This window comes from Telmatherina bonti (assembly GCF_933228915.1).
Source record: "Telmatherina bonti genome assembly, chromosome: 10".
NCBI lineage: Eukaryota > Metazoa > Chordata > Actinopteri > Atheriniformes > Telmatherinidae > Telmatherina > Telmatherina bonti.
The window spans coordinates 42,221,965-42,238,768 of NC_136628.1; the positions used below are offsets into that span (position 1 = coordinate 42,221,965).

The 16,804-nt window shown below is 44.9% G+C and overlaps 1 protein-coding gene across 1 annotated transcript in view; it reads left to right on the plus strand.

The window, feature by feature from the left end:
* Window positions 1–674: 674 nt before the first annotated feature.
* The window catches only part of LOC306761747 (post-GPI attachment to proteins factor 2-like), a 56,546-nt gene continuing 40,416 nt past the window's right edge, over window positions 675–16,804 (plus strand). The window contains exon 1 of the mRNA XM_079248024.1: window positions 675–942. The gene's annotated coding sequence lies outside the window, so the exon portion shown is untranslated. The remainder of the gene's footprint in view (window positions 943–16,804) is intronic.

Here is a 16,804-nt window from a genome sequence, read left to right on the forward strand (position 1 = left end):
GGCGGCGTGATGAGACGTCAGCTCGTATCGGCGGCGTGATACAATGCGGCGTCTACGTATATATGATGTCTATGGTTTTGCCCACAGGCTGATCTGACAGCCTACGGAGAGGGTCGGTCTGAAGTAAATAAAGCCATTTGTGACAATAACTCCATCAATCCCAGCCCTTCTGGGCTCAGAAATAAACATAAATTAGCCTGAAATGCACAGAGTAGTTCCACATTCATGAAAGGGGACAAAGACATCTGAGGACGACTGGAATGAAATCCATTGTGGTTATTGGACACAATGTCCTCCCAGCTTGTCTGCTGGGACAAATATGTGTGTTTATACATAATAATAAATAAATAAACGGTCTGGCTGGTGTGGTACCTACACCGGCGCTCTGCTGCTCATTCTGTTCTATCAGGAGAGCAATGAATTCTGGGATAGGAGAGGGCGCTTAGGATGAATCTCTGGTCGCCTTCGTTTTAAGCTGATCTGGAGCCAGACGAAGGGGCGGACTGGGAAGAGCCTTTGAACTGGGACAGAACTTGTCGCCACCATGCAGCCGACGGATCAGTACCTGGAGGGTTAGGGAACCTGGACTGAGAAACAGCCAATGAAAACCTGCAGGAACAGGCGGCTTTTTAGACTTTTACTTTGAAGGAGATGGAAAGAATTCCCCGGAAGTTGAAACCTGCCTAGCCTAGCCTGATGTCGGTGAGTGCAGGAAGAAAGTTCTGTCCAGAACTTGGAAGTTCAGCAAGCTGATGAGGTGGGGAGCATGCCGGTGATTGTGGCGCGTCTCTGCAGCTGAAAAACACTTCCGGATTAAAACAAAAAGCAGTTTGACACGCAGCGCGAGCTAGCGCTCCGAGGCTAGTCGAAGCTAACAGGATTAGCAGCTAAAGGAAGCTAACGGAGGAGCATGGCAGCCAACCGAGCCCCACACCTGTAAAGGTGAGTCAGGTGGTGTACACGAGCTCCTCTTATGATGTCACTGGTGTACGTCAGGTTAAGTGGCACGTGAGTGCATAAACATGCATGAAGAGAAGGAAAGAAGTAAATACGATCTGCTTTTAGATAATACACTGTATATAAGAGATATATAGGTATATAGGTTTGTAAGGAGCTGAAGTGAAGCTCGGTGGGGGAGTTTGTAAGGAAATGGCTGGAGGACGGCGAACAGAATTCTGCATACTTTTTTCAATTAGAAAAGGCTCACGTTACATTCAACTCTATCTCTAAACTCTATATTAACAATGTAATTACTGATTATCCAAAAGAAATAGGTAACTATTGCTCCAAATTCTATAAAAACCTGTATGAATGTCAATTCAGTCTCCAGTCTCCCCCTACTTGTTCCTGCTATGCATTCAACTACTCTCAGATTTATATTCAAACAAACCACCTGAAAGGCATCACTGTGGCTGAAAGAGAAATAATCATCAGTCAACTGGCTGACGATACAACTTTGTTTTTATCGGACGCCTCACAAGTCTCCGCAGCCATCACCGTCATTAAATCATTCTCTAATGCTTCTGGTCTGGATTTAAATATCAACAAATGTGAACTTCTGTCTCTCAAAAACTGTGATGTCCCTTCCATCTGTGGCATTCCTGTAAAGGACTCGGTCACTTATCTTGGCATAACTATTGCTAAAAATCATGGTGGATGATTGACATCGAGCGAACTCCGAGCTTTCTGTAGCTAAGAGCTAACCGAGCTAACCCGGAGATAACAGGAGCTAACCAGCTAACGGAGGTAAGCGGGCTAAAGCTAAGTCACGTTGTTAACCAGTTAAAAACCGAAGTTGTTCTACGTTCTTCTGACTTGAAGCGGGAGATCGGGTACCTGTCCATCAAAAGGACACGCCCCTAAATATGCCGAAGTTCGCATTAAATTACTTTTAAACGGGTGAGTTAGAAAAAAATTCACTCCCCCCACAGTTGTCATGAAAGTAAACCTGACCTATTAAACCTAACATGGATTTTTGTACCAGGCTGTAAACATGTTTATTTCTGCTGTAAACGTGTTTATTCCTGCAGTAAACATGTTTATTTCTGCTGTAAACATGTTTATTCCTGCAGTAAGCATGTTTATTTCTGCTGTAAACATGTTATTTCTGCTGTAAACATGTTTATTTCTGCTGTAAACATGTTTATTTCTGCTGTAAACATGTTTATTCCTGCAGTAAGCATGTTTATTTCTGCTGTAAACATGTTATTTCGGCTGTAAACGTGTTTATTTCTGCTGTAAACATGTTTATTTCTGCTGTAAACATGTTATTTCTGCTGTAAACGTGTTTATTCCTGCAGTAAACATGTTTATTTCTGCTGTAAACATGTTTATTCCTGCAGTAAGCATGTTTATTTCTGCTGTAAACATGTTATTTCTGCAGTAAACATGTTTATTTCTGCTGTAAACATGTTTATTCCTGCAGTAAGCATGTTTATTTCTGCTGTAAACATGTTATTTCGGCTGTAAACGTGTTTATTTCTGCTGTAAACATGTTATTTCTGCTGTAAACATGTTATTTCTGCTGTAAACATGTTTATTCCTGCTGTAAACATGTTTATTCCTGCTGTGAAGTTGGTCTTTTTAACATGGGAGTCTATGGGGATTTGCTCTGTTTTGCAGCCCCTAGTGGACGAAGGGGGAACTGCAGTGTTTTGCACTTCTGCATCAGCTTCACTTTTAACCACTGGAGGCTCCGTCCATCTTTCATATACGGTCTATGGGTTAGACACGACACAACAACGTGTGTCTGATCCCATGAACCAGGAAGTACCTGTAACAAAGCCATGAACCCTTTGATCTTCACCAAACGTACCATGACAAATGCCACGTATGCCATGAAGAGAGTTCAAGTAAAATATACGGGAGAGGATAGTAAATGGCTCCATAGCGCCCCCTACAATATTTTAATCAGTCAGCCCCGCCCACTACACTGACTGACATGGATAAAATTCCTTAACTTTCCAGTACCTTCAAAGAAGTCCCTTGGACATATGGGCTAAATCTAACAGGAAGTTGGCCATTTTGAAAAATGTGCCATTTTTGGGGTCATTTCTGTCATTTTCTTTGCTACGCATTTTGAAGAAGTCCAAGGGATTTCATCAAACTGTCACCCAAATAGTGCAGGATGCTCAGAAGGCATGTGTGATTAAAAGTTGTGTTATTCCTTCAAATAGAGGATATCATTTAGGAGAGGCGGGGCCTCAAATTGAATGTGATGCAGTGAGAAAGCAGTGAGGTCACCAGAGGAGGCGGTGGGAATAGGCCGAACGACATCGTAGGTGCGAGGGCCTTTAATTAGGCCTTCGAGGCCAAATGAAGTGCAAGCGTTTCTTAATCTTAGGGTCAGAGCTGTACGAAGTAGCGCTGCTTGATAATGGCAAAAATTATAATCACGATTATTTTGACTGAAATTGAGATCTAGATTATTTAACACGATCATCCTTTTATCTTTAACAACATGATTTTTTTTTTTTTTTTTTTTTACATTAAACCGTGACTTTTAAAACAATGTCTTTAGGTTTCCACATATTTTAGAAAACAAACAAATAACATGAAACTTTTTATTGACAAAGTGCAAATACTGATGTAAACAGAATAGATAAATATAAGTAAGGATTAAACAACGCCGCGCGTCGTGATGTCGACTCAGCGTCGGGCGTTATAACCGTCTAAAACACGGTTCCGAGTTGTTTAATCTGCTTTTACCATCATGGTCCCACACAGTAAACATTTTATAACACATCTGTATTTCTTTTCTGCAACTTTTGCTGAAGTATAGGAACTATTTTACGTTGGCCTGGATGTACGTTTTATGCCAAACAACCGCTGTCAGGCTGCTGGAAAATAATTTAATTGCAGTTTTTTTTCTCGATATTTCATTTTCGATTTAATTTACGATTATTTTTATAGGTCGGCTTTTAATGTATTTTTCCAAACCCAGGAAAGAATTTGTATTTAATAAACATCAGATTTATTGTAAATAAATTGTTTGTTCTTATTCACTGGGCTCAGTATTAAAATACAGATTAATAAAACAGCAATGACTGCTGTGACTACTTCAGTTACAGTTGTAAACTTACTTAATACTGACTTTTAGTCAGCATGACAAGTTAACAGAATTCTGCCAAAGTGTAGTGTAAACATTATGTAAGTTAGTAATAAATCACACAAACTAAAGTGTAGTGTAAACATACAACACACAACAATCATGCAAACAGATCAATGGCTTTACCACTTCAACTTTTCCAACTTTCATGTTCCATAAAACATTATATGTAAACACGGGAACTTCTCTTGTTAAACACTGAACTCATATAAGTCTATAAATAAATAAAATAAAATATATATATTAAAAATATAAAGCTAGCAGATTTCTAATTTTAATATCACTTATACAAAAGTGAAGGAAAGGTAAGGAGAAGAACGATGTTCTGGACAATTTTTACATAAATTAAAGTCCTGAAGAACGAGTGCAAGTCACTCGATTCCCTTCAGCCCTGAAAAGACGCTCTGAGAGAACTTATGGCAGGTACACAGGGATACTTGCAGGCTATCTTGCACAGTTGTGGAAAGTTAATTTCGTGCACTTTCCACATCTCCAAGGGGTGATCTTCTCCATCAGTGGCTGGAGTCATGAGGTAAGTATTTCACTCTGTTTCAGCCACATCTTCAAGTGGAGAAGCAGGAGGCGCCGCAGGGGTCTTGAAGAAGCTGCCAAGTGACTTCTTCACCTTTTTCCAGATGGCTGTGCACTTTCCGTAGTTTCAGTACGAACTCCTTTATCCTACCAGAAAAAAAATTGAGTTAAAATTAGTATTTAAATAAATATAAAGAGTGTTTGTGATATCATGGATATACAACTATTTCTGACCTGGTTATGTGCACGCCTTGCTGACTCCAGCATTTCGGTCTTCAGTTTGGTCTTAATGGTAGGGATGTTGTCTGTGGTGGTGTCCTGGGTTTTAATTCTGGGGTCCAGGAAGGATGCCACATCTAAAAGCTCCTGGGTGCTGAGGTCACTGTACTTGTCATTAAGTTATTCCAGGACTTTGTGTCCTCCTGATCTTCAGCCATGACCGGCCAGAAGGTGAAGAACTGGTTTGAGGTTGGACATGCTCACATACTTCTCTCCAGAGAGAGCATCTGTAAAGTCCTGGAGAGGATGCAGTGCTTTGTGCACTGACTCCAACATCTCAGTATCCTGCTGTTGGGATGAGGGAGCGTGCATATCGCTCACCTGACAATACCTGAGACATGGCTTTGAGCTGCCCAAGAACCCTGGCTATCATCTTTTCCTTGGACCCCATCTTGTTGGGCATTCAGTGACGAGGCTGTGCTCAGGAAGTTTGAGCTCTCTCTGAGCTTCAGTCATTACTGCCTTTTTCTTCCAACTGTGGGAGAAATATCCTGGAACACAAAATAATACAACAGTGTCTTTTATAAAGTTATGTGATACAAGTCATCAACTGAAATAAATGCACACTCGCATTCCCTCCCTCCCTCCCTCCAACTCTTCTATTCATGCTAGCTTTCTTTCTCTCTATACAAACAAACAAAAAAGTCACAAAACTGTTTTACATACCGATGGCAAGATGTGCCCAAAACACTGCAGTCTTTCTCATTATTTAGCTGTGCTGCCATCACCATATTGATGCGTTGTCTGTCGTTATGCAGACGTGGTTTTCTTCCGGTAAATCCCAGCTGGCAAATCCACCTCTCAAACCAGCTGCAATTTTTCCCCCATGTGGTCGTCAGGGAAGTAAGATGCTTGAAGGCAACGGGCTCTGACATTTAACTCCTGGTCAATGTAATGCACCGTCAGACTCTGGTATGGCTCCGCTGTTCAGCTTGACCACAGATCAGTTGCAAAAAACTCCACTGCTTTTTTTCTGTTGTAGCTCAGGTATAGCAACCTGGCTAAAATGTGTGCACTGCTTTTCCATTGTATTCATCAAAGCTGTAAACCCGGGTTTGGTCACTGTTCTAATAGGCATCATATCTTTACGTAGGAACTCTGTGATTGCGCGAGTTATTTCTGCGTGCCGCCTCGAATTATGTTGATATGGAGTAATACTTTCAAACAGTTCAGTCAGTGATCCCTGTCAGCTAGTAGTTTGCTTGAAGTTGAAACACTGGTTGATGGCGTTTTAGCCTTGCAACTATCATACATGGTTTTGTGATGTTATTTTAAGTGCTGATAAAGGTTTGTAGTGTTACCTGGTGAGGTAGCAGCAGTAGCGAGGCAGGTTCTGCATAATACCTGATGTTGCGCAGCATCTTCTTTTTTAAACCCATAAAGTTCCACACAACTGACGTGCTGTTCCTCTTTGGGTATAAACTTTGTGCACCGTCGGGTTCTGTCGAGCCTGAAGCCTTTGTGCAACTACTTAAAGCGCAGTAGGGCTGCAACGATTTGTTAACAACGTCAACAGTAAAAATGAATCGACGGCAAATTTCATTGTTGACGTGTCGTGTCCGTAACGCCCGTAACAGCTTTGCTGATAAAACGCTGCGCCAGGCAACTTAACGCCACAGCTTTTCAGACAGTATAAGAACTGGAAACATCAAGTAAATCACTTAAAGTCTCGCAGGAAGGGCAGGGGGCCGTGTTGTCATTTGTGCAGCGTCTTCTTAACCAACGAAGAACAACTCAAGACCGATGGCGGCGCAACCTAAACAGTCGAGTGAAAGCAGTAGACCTGGGTCTGGGCTGGCCTGGCGGAGGAAAGAACTCCGCTGGCTCTGGGGGTTGCTGGGTATATGGATATGTTTAAGGAAAAGTCTGTTTTTTTCTTTCTCTCTGTCTCTTTTCTTCTCTCTCTCTCTCTCTCTTTGATGTGTTTTCTTTCTCTTTCTGTCTCTTCTATCCTCTCTGTCTGATCAAGCAGTAGAAACTCTGTATTACAAACAATTACGCAAAATAAATATAGAAATAAAACAAGATTCCAGAAAACCAAGGGGATCATCATACCAGTTAGAGCTGCACAATTAATCGTTAAAGAATCGCGATCTCGATTCATACTCGCATACAATCTCATTTTCAAATGACGATGTTTTCATTTCAAACTGGGACATCACCTGCACCAAAACAAGCGCTCCCTCTTTCTCCCTCAACAAATGACAACGGCGGATCCTTACACCACGTGATGCAGATGCCAACTGGTAGGAAAAAACTTTGCGACTTTCTGGCTAAATCTGGCAAATTTCCAAATCCCCTTGGCGACTGTTTTTGTGAAAAGCGACCAGCGACAAATCCAGTGACTTTTACTGGAGTTACTGGAGACGTTACTGGAGTTACTGGAGACGTTACTGGTGTTACTGGAGACGTTACTGGTGTTACTGGAGACGTTACTGGTGTTACTGGAGACGTTTCTGGAGTTACTGGAGACGTTACTGGTGTTACTGGAGACGTTACTGGAGTTACTGGAGACGTTTCTGGAGTTACTGGAGACGTTACTGGTGTTACTGGAGACGTTTCTGGAGTTACTGGAGACGTTACTGGTGTTACTGGAGACGTTACTGGAGTTACTGGAGACGTTACTGGTGTTACTGGAGACGTTACTGGTGTTACTGGAGACGTTACTGGAGTTACTGGAGACGTTACTGGTGTTACTGGAGACGTTTCTGGAGTTACTGGAGACGTTACTGGTGTTACTGGAGACGTTACTGGAGTTACTGGAGACGTTACTGGTGTTACTGGAGACGTTACTGGAGTTACTGGAGACGTTACTGGAGTTACTGGAGACGTTACTGGTGTTACTGGAGACGTTACTGGTGTTACTGGAGACGTTGCTGGTGTTACTGGAGACGTTTCTGGTGTTACTGGAGACGTTACTGGAGTTACTGGAGACGTTTCTGGTGTTACTGGAGACGTTACTGGAGTTACTGGAGACGTTACTGGAGTTACTGGAGACGTTACTGGTGTTACTGGAGACGTTTCTGGAGTTACTGGAGACGTTACTGGAGTTACTGGAGACGTTTCTGGTGTTACTGGAGACGTTACTGGAGTTACTGGAGACGTTACTGGAGTTACTGGAGACGTTTCTGGAGTTACTGGAGACGTTTCTGGAGTTACTGGAGACGTTACTGGTGTTACTGGAGACGTTTCTGGAGTTACTGGAGACGTTACTGGTGTTACTGGAGACGTTACTGGTGTTACTGGAGACGTTTCTGGAGTTACTGGAGACGTTACTGGTGTCACTGGAGACGTTGCTGGTGTTACTGGAGACGTTTCTGGAGTTACTGGAGACGTTTCTGGTGTTACTGGAGACGTTTCTGGAGTTACTGGAGACGTTACTGGTGTTACTGGAGACGTTACTGGTGTTACTGGAGACGTTACTGGTGTTACTGGAGATGTTTCTGGTGTTACTGGAGACGTTTCTGGTGTTACTGGAGACGTTTCTGGTGTTACTGGAGACGTTACTGGAGTTACTGGAGACGTTACTGGTGTTACTGGAGACGTTGCTGGTGTTACTGGAGACGTTGCTGGTGTTACTGGAGACGTTACTGGTGTTACTGGAGACGTTTCTGGTGTTACTGGAGACGTTACTGGTGTTACTGGAGACGTTACTGGTGTTACTGGAGACGTTTCTGGTGTTACTGGAGACGTTACTGGTGTTACTGCAGACGTTTCTGGTGTTACTGGAGACGTTGCTGGTGTTACTGGAGACGTTGCTGGTGTTACTGGAGACGTTGCTGGAGTTACTGGAGACGTTTCTGGAGTTACTGGAGACGTTGCTGGTGTTACTGGAGACGTTTCTGGAGTTACTGAAGACGTTACTGGTGTTACTGGAGACGTTTCTGGTGTTACTGGAGACGTTTCTGGAGTTACTGGAGACGTTACTGGTGTTACTGGAGACGTTACTGGTGTTACTGGAGACGTTACTGGTGTTACTGGAGACGTTACTGGTGTTACTGGAGACGTTTCTGGTGTTACTGGAGACGTTTCTGGAGTTACTGGAGACGTTTCTGGAGTTACTGGAGACGTTACTGGTGTTACTGGAGACGTTACTGGTGTTACTGGAGACGTTTCTGGTGTTACTGGAGACGTTTCTGGAGTTACTGGAGACGTTACTGGTGTTACTGGAGACGTTACTGGTGTTACTGGAGACGTTACTGGTGTTACTGGAGACGTTTCTGGAGTTACTGGAGACATTACTGGTGTTACTGGAGACGTTTCTGGAGTTACTGGAGACGTTACTGGTGTTACTGGAGACGTTACTGGTGTTACTGGAGACGTTACTGGTGTTACTGGAGACGTTTCTGGAGTTACTGGAGACGTTACTGGTGTTACTGGAGACGTTTCTGGTGTTACTGGAGACGTTTCTGGAGTTACTGGAGACGTTTCTGGAGTTACTGGAGACGTTTCTGGAGTTACTGGAGTTACTGGAGACGTTTCTGGTGTTACTGGAGACGTTTCTGGAGTTACTGGAGTTACTGGAGACGTTACTGGTGTTACTGGAGACGTTTCTGGAGTTACTGGAGACGTTTCTGGTGTTACTGGAGACGTTTCTGGAGTTACTGGAGACGTTACTGGAGTTACTGGAGACGTTTCTGGTGTTACTGGAGACGTTACTGGAGTTACTGGAGACGTTACTGGAGTTACTGGAGACGTTTCTGGTGTTACTGGAGACGTTTCTGGAGTTACTGGAGACGTTACTGGTGTTACTGGAGACGTTTCTGGAGTTACTGGAGACGTTACTGGTGTTACTGGAGACGTTTCTGGAGTTACTGGAGACGTTTCTGGAGTTACTGGAGACGTTACTGGTGTTACTGGAGACGTTACTGGAGTTACTGGAGACGTTACTGGTGTTACTGGAGACGTTACTGGTGTTACTGGAGACGTTACTGGTGTTACTGGAGACGTTACTGGTGTTACTGGAGACATTACTGGTGTTACTGGAGACGTTACTGGAGTTACTGGAGACGTTACTGGTGTTACTGGAGACGTTACTGGTGTTACTGGAGACGTTACTGGAGTTACTGGAGACATTACTGGTGTTACTGGAGACGTTACTGGAGTTACTGGAGACGTTACTGGTGTTACTGGAGACGTTACTGGTGTTACTGGAGACGTTGCTGGTGTTACTGGAGACGTTTCTGGAGTTACTGGAGACGTTACTGGTGTTACTGGAGACGTTTCTGGTGTTACTGGAGACGTTTCTGGTGTTACTGGAGACGTTTCTGGAGTTACTGGAGACGTTTCTGGAGTTACTGGAGACGTTACTGGAGTTACTGGAGACGTTTCTGGTGTTACTGGAGACGTTACTGGAGTTACTGGAGACGTTTCTGGAGTTACTGGAGACGTTACTGGTGTTACTGGAGACGTTTCTGGAGTTACTGGAGACGTTACTGGTGTTACTGGAGACGTTACTGGTGTCACTGGAGACGTTTCTGGAGTTACTGGAGACGTTTCTGGTGTTACTGGAGACGTTACTGGTGTTACTGCAGACGTTTCTGGTGTTACTGGAGACGTTGCTGGTGTTACTGGAGACGTTGCTGGTGTTACTGGAGACGTTTCTGGAGTTACTGGAGACGTTGCTGGTGTTACTGGAGACGTTTCTGGAGTTACTGAAGACGTTACTGGTGTTACTGGAGACGTTTCTGGTGTTACTGGAGACGTTTCTGGAGTTACTGGAGACGTTACTGGTGTTACTGGAGACGTTACTGGTGTTACTGGAGACGTTACTGGTGTTACTGGAGACGTTTCTGGTGTTACTGGAGACGTTTCTGGAGTTACTGGAGACGTTTCTGGAGTTACTGGAGACGTTACTGGTGTTACTGGAGACGTTACTGGTGTTACTGGAGACGTTTCTGGAGTTACTGGAGACATTACTGGTGTTACTGGAGACGTTTCTGGAGTTACTGGAGACGTTACTGGTGTTACTGGAGACGTTACTGGTGTTACTGGAGACGTTAATGGTGTTACTGGAGACGTTTCTGGAGTTACTGGAGACGTTACTGGTGTTACTGGAGACGTTTCTGGTGTTACTGGAGTTACTGGAGACGTTACTGGAGTTACTGGAGACATTTCTGGAGTTACTGGAGACGTTACTGGTGTTACTGGAGACGTTTCTGGAGTTACTGGAGTTACTGGAGACGTTTCTGGAGTTACTGGAGACGTTTCTGGAGTTACTGGAGACGTTACTGGTGTTACTGGAGACGTTACTGGTGTTACTGGAGACGTTTCTGGTGTTACTGGAGACGTTTCTGGAGTTACTGGAGACGTTACTGGTGTTACTGGAGACGTTTCTGGAGTTACTGGAGACGTTACTGGTGTTACTGGAGACGTTTCTGGAGTTACTGGAGACGTTACTGGTGTTAATGGAGACGTTACTGGTGTTAATGGAGACGTTTCTGGAGTTACTGGAGATGTTTCTGGAGTCATTGGAGACGTTTCTGGAGTTACTGGAGACGTTTCTGGAGTTACTGGAGACGTTACTGGTGTTAATGGAGACGTTACTGGTGTTAATGGAGACGTTTCTGGAGTTACTGGAGACGTTTCTGGAGTTACTGGAGACGTTACTGGTGTTACTGGAGACGTTACTGGTGTTACTGGAGACGTTTCTGGTGTTACTGGAGACGTTTCTGGTGATACTGGAGACGTTTCTGGAGTTACTGGAGACGTTAATGGTGTTACTGGAGACGTTACTGGTGTTACTGGAGACGTTACTGGTGTTACTGGAGACGTTACTGGTGTTACTGGAGACGTTACTGGTGTTACTGGAGACGTTACTGGTGTTACTGGAGACGTTTCTGGTGATACTGGAGACGTTTCTGGAGTTACTGGAGACGTTAATGTTGTTACTGGAGACGTTACTGGTGTTACTGGAGACGTTACTGGAGTTACTGGAGACGTTTCTGGAGTCATTGGAGACGTTTCTGGTGTCACTGGAGACGTTACTGGAGTCACTGGAGATGTTTCTGGAGTCACTGGAGACGTTTCTGGAGTTACTGGAGACGTTTCTGGAGTCATTGGAGACGTTTCTGGAGTCATTGGAGACGTTTCTGGAGTTACTGGAGACGTTTCTGGTGTTACTGGAGACGTTTCTGGAGTTACTGGAGACGTTTCTGGAGTCATTGGAGACGTTTCTGGTGCTACTGGAGACGTTTCTGGAGTTACTGGAGACGTTTCTGGTGTTACTGGAGACGTTTCTGGAGTTACTGGAGACGTTTCTGGAGTCATTGGAGACGTTTCTGGTGTCACTGGAGACGTTACTGGTGTTACTGGAGATGTTTCTGGAGTTACTGGAGACGTTTCTGGAGTTACTGGAGATGTTTCTGGAGTTACTGGAGACGTTTCTGGAGTCATTGGAGACGTTTCTGGTGTCACTGGAGACGTTACTGGAGTTACTGGAGACGTTACTGGTGTTACTGGAGACGTTACTGGAGTTACTGGAGACGTTTCTGGTGTTACTGGAGACGTTACTGGAGTTACTGGAGACGTTTCTGGTGTTACTGGAGACGTTACTGGAGTTACTGGAGACGTTTCTGGTGTTACTGGAGACGTTTCTGGAGTTACTGGAGACGTTACTGGTGTTACTGCAGACGTTTCTGGTGTTACTGGAGACGTTGCTGGTGTTACTGGAGACGTTGCTGGTGTTACTGGAGACGTTTCTGGAGTTACTGGAGACGTTGCTGGTGTTACTGGAGACGTTTCTGGAGTTACTGAAGACGTTACTGGTGTTACTGGAGACGTTTCTGGTGTTACTGGAGACGTTTCTGGAGTTACTGGAGACGTTACTGGTGTTACTGGAGACGTTACTGGTGTTACTGGAGACGTTACTGGTGTTACTGGAGACGTTTCTGGTGTTACTGGAGACGTTTCTGGAGTTACTGGAGACGTTTCTGGAGTTACTGGAGACGTTTCTGGTGTTACTGGAGACGTTACTGGTGTTACTGGAGACGTTACTGGTGTTACTGGAGACGTTTCTGGAGTTACTGGAGACGTTTCTGGAGTTACTGGAGACGTTACTGGTGTTACTGGAGACGTTACTGGTGTTACTGGAGACGTTACTGGTGTTACTGGAGACGTTTCTGGAGTTACTGGAGACGTTACTGGTGTTACTGGAGACGTTTCTGGTGTTACTGGAGTTACTGGAGACGTTACTGGAGTTACTGGAGACGTTTCTGGAGTTACTGGAGACGTTACTGGTGTTACTGGAGACGTTTCTGGAATTACTGGAGTTACTGGAGACGTTTCTGGAGTTACTGGAGACGTTTCTGGAGTTACTGGAGACGTTACTGGTGTTACTGGAGACATTACTGGTGTTACTGGAGACGTTTCTGGTGTTACTGGAGACGTTTCTGGAGTTACTGGAGACGTTACTGGTGTTACTGGAGACGTTTCTGGAGTTACTGGAGACGTTACTGGTGTTACTGGAGACGTTTCTGGAGTTACTGGAGACGTTTCTGGAGTTACTGGAGACGTTACTGGTGTTAATGGAGACGTTACTGGTGTTAATGGAGACGTTTCTGGAGTTACTGGAGATGTTTCTGGAGTCATTGGAGACGTTTCTGGAGTTACTGGAGACGTTTCTGGAGTTACTGGAGACGTTACTGGTGTTAATGGAGACGTTACTGGTGTTAATGGAGACGTTTCTGGAGTTACTGGAGACGTTTCTGGAGTTACTGGAGACGTTTCTGGAGTTACTGGAGACGTTACTGGTGTTACTGGAGACGTTTCTGGTGTTACTGGAGACGTTTCTGGTGATACTGGAGACGTTTCTGGAGTTACTGGAGACGTTAATGGTGTTACTGGAGACGTTACTGGTGTTACTGGAGACGTTACTGGAGTTACTGGAGACGTTACTGGAGTTACTGGAGACGTTTCTGGTGTCACTGGAGACGTTACTGGAGTTACTGGAGACGTTTCTGGTGTTACTGGAGACGTTACTGGTGTCACTGGAGACGTTACTGGAGTTACTGGAGACGTTTCTGGTGTTACTGGAGACGTTACTGGAGTCACTGGAGATGTTTCTGGAGTCACTGGAGATGTTTCTGGAGTCACTGGAGATGTTTCTGGAGTTACTGGAGACGTTTCTGGAGTCATTGGAGACGTTTCTGGAGTTACTGGAGACGTTACTGGAGTTACTGGAGACGTTTCTGGTGTTACTGGAGACGTTACTGGTGTCACTGGAGACGTTTCTGGTGTCACTGGAGATGTTTCTGGAGTCACTGGAGATGTTTCTGGAGTTACTGGAGACGTTACTGGTGTTACTGGAGACGTTTCTGGAGTTACTGGAGTTACTGGAGACGTTTCTGGAGTTACTGGAGACGTTTCTGGAGTTACTGGAGACGTTACTGGTGTTACTGGAGACGTTACTGGTGTTACTGGAGACGTTTCTGGTGTTACTGGAGACGTTTCTGGAGTTACTGGAGACGTTACTGGTGTTACTGGAGACGTTTCTGGAGTTACTGGAGACGTTACTGGTGTTACTGGAGACGTTTCTGGAGTTACTGGAGACGTTACTGGTGTTAATGGAGACGTTACTGGTGTTAATGGAGACGTTTCTGGAGTTACTGGAGATGTTTCTGGAGTCATTGGAGACGTTTCTGGAGTTACTGGAGACGTTTCTGGAGTTACTGGAGACGTTTCTGGAGTTACTGGAGACGTTACTGGTGTTAATGGAGACGTTACTGGTGTTAATGGAGACGTTTCTGGAGTTACTGGAGACGTTTCTGGAGTTACTGGAGACGTTACTGGTGTTACTGGAGACGTTACTGGTGTTACTGGAGACGTTTCTGGTGTTACTGGAGACGTTTCTGGTGATACTGGAGACGTTTCTGGAGTTACTGGAGACGTTAATGGTGTTACTGGAGACGTTACTGGTGTTACTGGAGACGTTACTGGTGTTACTGGAGACGTTACTGGTGTTACTGGAGACGTTACTGGTGTTACTGGAGACGTTACTGGTGTTACTGGAGACGTTTCTGGTGATACTGGAGACGTTTCTGGAGTTACTGGAGACGTTAATGTTGTTACTGGAGACGTTACTGGTGTTACTGGAGACGTTACTGGAGTTACTGGAGACGTTTCTGGAGTCATTGGAGACGTTTCTGGTGTCACTGGAGACGTTACTGGAGTCACTGGAGATGTTTCTGGAGTCACTGGAGACGTTTCTGGAGTTACTGGAGACGTTTCTGGAGTCATTGGAGACGTTTCTGGAGTCATTGGAGACGTTTCTGGAGTTACTGGAGACGTTTCTGGTGTTACTGGAGACGTTTCTGGAGTTACTGGAGACGTTTCTGGAGTCATTGGAGACGTTTCTGGTGTTACTGGAGACGTTTCTGGAGTTACTGGAGACGTTTCTGGTGTTACTGGAGATGTTTCTGGAGTTACTGGAGACGTTTCTGGAGTCATTGGAGACGTTTCTGGTGTCACTGGAGACGTTACTGGTGTTACTGGAGATGTTTCTGGAGTTACTGGAGACGTTTCTGGAGTTACTGGAGATGTTTCTGGAGTTACTGGAGACGTTTCTGGAGTCATTGGAGACGTTTCTGGTGTCACTGGAGACGTTACTGGAGTTACTGGAGACGTTACTGGTGTTACTGGAGACGTTACTGGTGTTACTGGAGACGTTACTGGAGTTACTGGAGACGTTTCTGGTGTTACTGGAGACGTTACTGGAGTTACTGGAGACGTTTCTGGTGTTACTGGAGACGTTACTGGAGTTACTGGAGACGTTTCTGGTGTTACTGGAGACGTTTCTGGAGTTACTGGAGACGTTACTGGTGTTACTGCAGACGTTTCTGGTGTTACTGGAGACGTTGCTGGTGTTACTGGAGACGTTGCTGGTGTTACTGGAGACGTTTCTGGAGTTACTGGAGACGTTGCTGGTGTTACTGGAGACGTTTCTGGAGTTACTGAAGACGTTACTGGTGTTACTGGAGACGTTTCTGGTGTTACTGGAGACGTTTCTGGAGTTACTGGAGACGTTACTGGTGTTACTGGAGACGTTACTGGTGTTACTGGAGACGTTACTGGTGTTACTGGAGACGTTTCTGGTGTTACTGGAGACGTTTCTGGAGTTACTGGAGACGTTTCTGGAGTTACTGGAGACGTTACTGGTGTTACTGGAGACGTTACTGGTGTTACTGGAGACGTTTCTGGAGTTACTGGAGACATTACTGGTGTTACTGGAGACGTTTCTGGAGTTACTGGAGACGTTACTGGTGTTACTGGAGACGTTACTGGTGTTACTGGAGACGTTAATGGTGTTACTGGAGACGTTTCTGGAGTTACTGGAGACGTTACTGGTGTTACTGGAGACGTTTCTGGTGTTACTGGAGTTACTGGAGACGTTACTGGAGTTACTGGAGACGTTTCTGGAGTTACTGGAGACGTTACTGGTGTTACTGGAGACGTTTCTGGAATTACTGGAGTTACTGGAGACGTTTCTGGAGTTACTGGAGACGTTTCTGGAGTTACTGGAGACGTTACTGGTGTTACTGGAGACATTACTGGTGTTACTGGAGACGTTTCTGGTGTTACTGGAGACGTTTCTGGAGTTACTGGAGACGTTACTGGTGTTACTGGAGACGTTTCTGGAGTTACTGGAGACGTTACTGGTGTTACTGGAGACGTTTCTGGAGTTACTGGAGACGTTTCTGGAGTTACTGGAGACGTTACTGGTGTTAATGGAGACGTTACTGGTGTTAATGGAGACGTTTCTGGAGTTACTGGAGATGTTTCTGGAGTCATTGGAGACGTTTCTGGAGTTACTGGAGACGTTTCTGGAGTTACTGGAGACGTTACTGGTGTTAATGGAGACGTTACTGGTGTTAATGGAGACGTTTCTGG